Here is a 6,085-nt window from a genome sequence, read left to right on the forward strand (position 1 = left end):
GGTTGGCGAACGTGGTGTTACTGTTTAAGAAGGGTGGTAAGGAAAAATCAGAGAAATATAGGTTGGTAAGCCTGACATCGGTGGTGGGCAAGCTGTTGGAGGGAATCCTAAGGGACAAGATTTACATGCATTTGGAAAGGCTAGGACTGATTAGGGATAGTTAATATGGCTTTGTGCTTGGGAAATCACGTCTTACGAACGTGATTCGGTTTTTTGAAGAAGTAGCAGAGAGGATTAAGGAGGGCAGAGTGGTGGACGAAATCTTTATGGACTTCAGTAAGATGTTTGACAAGGTTTGAATCACACGGAGTACAAGGAGAACTATGCATTTGGATACAGAACGGGCTCGGAAGTAGAAGACAGAGAATGGTAATAGAAGGTTGCCTTTCAGACTGGAGGTCTGTGACCAACAGTGTGTCACAACGATTGAAGTTGGGTTCACTACGTTTAGTCACTTATATAAGTGATTTGGATGTGAGCATAGGTGGGACAGATAAAGAGTTTGCAGATGATACCAAAATTGAAGGTGTAGAGGACAGCGAATAAGGTTACCTCAGAGTACAATGGGAATTTGATCATATGGACCAATGGGCCGAGGAGAGGCAGATGGAGTTCAATTTAGAGAAATGTGAGGTGCAGCACTTCAGCGAAGGAATGAAGAAGCAGTCTTAAGAGCCATTTTCGTTTTCTGTCAGAAAGGTCCTCACAACATGATTTCCATGGTTTACGTGGAGAATCTTGAGAGCTTACATATATGTACACTATTTTCCCGAGAGACCTCTCTCAACGATACAGAAGTCCATTGAAGATTCCTGTAGTCATTCCAATTGTTAAAAATTCTTTATTAAATTTCTGGAAGGAATCTCTACTGTGCTGTAATTTAGAACTTCCGGGTTAGTAAAATGCAGGGGATGCAGACAATGGAAATGTGGAGCTGGTTTAAGGAACAGATATTGCGTGTCCTTGATAGGTATGTCCCTGGCAGGCAGGGAGGAAGTGATAAGGAAAGAGAACCATGGTTTACTACAGAAATTGCATCTCTTGTATGTGTTGATGAGGCACGATGGTTCAGATGAGGCGATGGAGAGTTACAGACCAGCTTAGAAGGATTTAAAGAGAGAGTTAAAAAGAGCAAAGAGAGGACACGAGCAGTCTTTATCAAATAGAATAAAGGAGAACACTAAAGCTTTCGATAGGTATGTAAGGAATAAAAGGATGATAAGGGTAGGAATAGGTCCAGTCAGAGACAGAAGTGTGAAGTTGAGTGTGGACCATGTGGAGATTGGAGAGGTGCTAAATGAACATTTCTCATCGGTTTTCACTCAGGAAAAGGAGAATATTGTAGAGGAGAAGTTTGAGGTACGAGAAATTAGTCTAGAAATGATCGATGTTGGTTACGAACAGGTGTTATCAATTCTGGAAAGTGTGAAAGTGGACAAGTCCCCTCTACAGGTTTAGTACCAGAGAACTGGAGGATTGGAAATGTTGTGCCCTTGTTCAAGAAGGGCAGTAGAGATGACCCAGGTAATTATAAACCAGTGAGCCTTACTTCTGTTATAGGAAAGGTTTTGGAAAGGATTATAAGAGATAAGATTTATAATCATCTAGCAAGAAACAATTTGATTTCAGATAGTTAACACGGATTTGTCAAGGGCAGGTCGTGTCTCACACACCTCATTGAGTTTTTTGAGAAGATGACCAAGAATGGAGGACAGTTGATGTGGTATACATGGACGTCTGTAAAGGTTTTGATAAGGTTCCACATGGTAGGCTGTTGGATAAAATGCAGAGGCATGGAATTGAAGGTGATTTAGTAGTTTGGATTAGAAACTGGCTTTCTGAAAGAAGGCAGCGAGTGGTGGTTGATGGAAAATATTCAGCCTCGAGTATGGTTACTAGTTGTGTGCCACAAGGATCTGTTTTGGGAGCATTGCTGTTTGTCATTTTTATAAATGACAGAGACACAGGCATAATTGGATGGATTGGTAAATTTGCAGATGACACTAAAGTCAGTGGAGTAGTGGACAGTTTTGGAAGAATGTTACAGGTAGCAGAGGGACTTGGATAAATTGCAGAATTGGGTTGAGAGGTGAAAAATGGAGTTCAATGCAGCGAAATGTGAGGTGATGCATTTTGGAAGACGAACAGGAAGGCAGAGTACTGGGTTAATGGAAAGATTCTTGGTAGTGTGGACATGCAGAGTGATAGTGGAGTCCATGTACATAGATCCCTGAAAGTTGCCACCTAGGTGAATAGTGCTGTTAAGAAGTCATACGGTGCGTTAGGTTTCATTGTAGAAGAATTGAGTTCCGGAGCCACAATGTCATGCTGCAACTAAATAAAACGCTGGTGCGACTAAACTTGGAATATTGTGTACAGTTCTTGCCCCATATTTCGGGAAGGATGTGGAAGCATTGGAAACGGTGCAGAGGTGATTTACCAGGATGTTGCCTGGTCTGGAGGGAAGGTCTTATGAGGAAAGGCTGAGAGATTTGGGTCTGTTCTCATTGAAAAGACTAACAGGGGATTTGATAGAGACATACAAGATGATCAGAGGATTAGATAGGGTAGACAGTGAAAGTCTTTTTCATAGAATGATAATCTCAGCTTGTAGGAGAGGGCATAACTACAAATTGAGGGGTGATAGATTTAAGACAGATGTCAGAGGAAGGTTCTTTATGCAGAGAGTGGTAAGGGCGTGGAATGCCCTACCTGCTAATGCAGTCAACTTAAGCACATTAGGGAGATTTAAACAATGATTTTGAAAAAGTGTTGGGGGACGATCTGAGAATAGCTCACAGATCGGCGCAACATCAAGGGCCGAAGGACCTGTTCTTCGCTGTATTGTTCTATGTTCTATGTTCTAATTCATTCATTTCAACGAATTATGTATTTTGTCATTGGTACCAGTAAAACTGAGACCCTTTACCACATTATTAATGAAAATAATCTGTCTACCGTCTCTTTAAATTTACTCAGTGCCCCACGATCTAACACATATGCCACAGATTTATGACCATTTGAGGGAAGGAAATTCTGCAATCTCAGTTGTAAATTCACTAACACTTAACCTAAAACAGTGACTGGGCGAAACTGAGGACTGAAGATGCTGGAGATCAGAGTCAAGATTAGACTGGTGCTGGAAAAGCACAGCCGGTCAGGTAGCATCCGAGCCTGACCTGCTGTGCTTTTCCAGCACCACTCTAACCTTTACTAAAACAATGACCTCTCATTCCACATTTCTCCACATGAAGAAATCATCCTCACTGTCTTTCTCTTGTCAATTATCAAATCAACTATCAAAGATCAAAGAACTAACTGTTTTGGCAGATGTCTATGATGTCTCACACTGTCCGTTACAAGTGGGGACTTAGACATGGGAATTCACAAAGGAGATTTGAGAGACAGAATATATGGGGATGGAACGAGATTTAGGGAGGAATTAGAATGATGCAAAAGCCATAAATCTGAAAGTCCTGAACTTCGAATGATAAAAAAGAAAATTATACATCAGTTGAAATAATGTTAAACGTACAAAAGCTCATTGTTGGACTTTCATTGGGACATTGAAGTGCTGGGAATGTCGAAGTAATCCTCAAATTAAAGTAAACCGGGAAAGTAAGTGGATATTTAATGCATAAGCCTGTAATACAGGGCACATCCCTCCTCACATACTGATAAATTGGTTCAGAAGAATGAAGGTTTTGCGTCTTTTATTTCAAAGGAAGTCGATTTTCTTCATTCCTCAAATCAAGAGCACCTGAAATGATCAGAAAACATCAGATGTGGGATGGCATAGTCCTGGAGTGATCCCATAACTTAAAACGGAATTTAAAATGGAGTCTGCTATGAAGATCATTCATTGTTCAGGGCTGTTCCTGAAGTGTCAGATAAAGGTGACTCTGGTGTAACGACATAATTAAGATTCTCATGAACATTGCTGAGGAGATTCCACAGCAGTCCATCATTTTGCAGGAAACTGTTTGGGACAGTTGGGACTGGCTTATTTGGGAACTGCCCTAAAATGAGGATTGGTAACGAAATCCTCAAATCCTAAATCCTCAAAGATAGGACTTAATATTGTACTGGATGCAGTTGAGCAGGATTTTGTCACTGAAACTTGTGTGCCTCATGCTGAGTCGAGTGTCTGGTAAATGTGTTAGGTCAATCATTGCTCTGTTTATTAATGTGTTAACGTAATTATGTTGGCTACGATTTGCATGTGAATTTATGTCTGATTTTTATTCATTTCACATTGTGTTCTTCAGTAACTTCAAATCTTTTGATTTTACTTTGGACGACTGCTTCATTTGTAACATTTGGTGATACCAGGTTTCTCCAGATTAGATTAATGATTATTTTGAATTCAGGGATTCAGTCTTTCATCCAACTCAGTCTATCATTCTTGCTGTCTCCTGCTACCCTTTGCTCCCATCTGCCCGAAGAACAAAATTAACTCCATCTTGAAAACATTCAATGTTTTAGTCTCACCGTCTTCCTGTGGCAGAAAGTTCCAGAGGCTTACCACTGTCGGTGAAGGATTTTCTCTTCATCTCAGTTCTAAATATCCTGATCTGTGTGTTCAGAGTGTGACCACAGATTCATAACTCTCCTTCAATGATAACATTCTTCTTATTCTTGCCCTGTATGGTATTTTCAGAACTGTTGAGTTTTCAGTATAATTTTGGTGATTGGTTAGGAATGACACGCTCTGCCATTCTTGTTAACTTCCATTAAATGATCCAGAATGTCTTCAAACGTCAGTATTGCCATCCCAGGAGTCAGTCTGGTAAATTCTCATTATACTTACTGCGTTTCCAAAAATATCTCATTAGATAAGGAGACCAAAACTGCACTTCCTATTCCAGACGTGGTCTCACCAAAGTGCACAATATCCCTTCTGCACCAATTTCAGTTTAATAACAGACTGCCTATAGAAGGGCTAACCAAATTGTATGCAGTCCTCTAAATGTACCCTTAATCATGACTTGTTCAGCCGCAACAAAATGTCTCAACTCCAATACTCAATTTCTGGACAATTAAAGCAAACTTGTGAAAAGTTTCCTTCATCATCCAGTCTCTGGATGGTGCAACTTTGAAGATACTACGCACCTGGACTATAGGTAACTCAGTTCGACATTAATTGCCAGTTCGCAACCATTAGCCCTGCACATCCTGTCAAAATCTGTGGCACATAAATGTATGACAGTGATGGGCACTGACAGCATCATGAAGCATCCGAGATGATAAAGAGCAGAACGATGAAGGTCTTCCTGCTTTTCAGCTCGGGGTCTCTGCCCATCTCCTCAGCACCACCTCTCATGCTCTTCAGGGTTTGACGAGCTCTGCTGATCACTAGCATGTAGCGGGTGATGAGAGAGTTCAACAGCAGCAGCAGCAGGGTAATAGGAAGAAATATGTTTGAAATGTTGGTGAGCAACCAGTGAGCTGCCAAAGCCAGTGAAGTGTCATAACAGGTGACAGTGCGACAGCCCCACTGTACATTGTTCAGAATGTAAGCAGGTTCATAGCGAAAACACAAGGGAATGTTGAGCATAATGTTAAGAGCGCTCACAATGGATATGAGCATGTTAGGCGTTCTTTCAGTACAATACCGCACCTTTAATTTGTTGCTACAAAGTGCTACAAAGCGGTCAAAGGAGAAGAAGATGGTGAACCAGATGGAGAGCTGGAGGCTCAGCCCTTGCAGGAAGGCATTGAGTTGGCATAAAGGAGTGTAGTTCAACAGGGAGCCTGGGAAATGATACTTGAAGATCTGGCTCACAAGCACGTAGAAGACAAGGACAATCAAACCTCCTGTTGCCATGGCTGTCATGTACCGAGTAGTTCAGTTGGAAAGGCCACGCTTCCCTTGGGAAAGAATCAAAAAATTTCATCAGGTTCGATGTAAAGAAAATCCAATCGTGAGATGTATCAATACACATAGTGATCGGGATGGTGGCACAGTGGTTAGCACTGCTACCTCACAGCGCCAGAGACCTGAGATCAATTCCCACCTCAGGCGACTCTGTGTGGAGTTTGCACATTCTCCCCGTGACTGCGTGGGTTTCCTCCGGGTGCTCCG

This window comes from Chiloscyllium plagiosum, unplaced genomic scaffold, assembly GCF_037043375.1.
Source record: "Chiloscyllium plagiosum isolate Xiang-an unplaced genomic scaffold, Cpla_swu_hap1 HiC_scaffold_35, whole genome shotgun sequence".
NCBI classification, from domain to species: Eukaryota; Metazoa; Chordata; class Chondrichthyes; order Orectolobiformes; family Hemiscylliidae; genus Chiloscyllium; species Chiloscyllium plagiosum.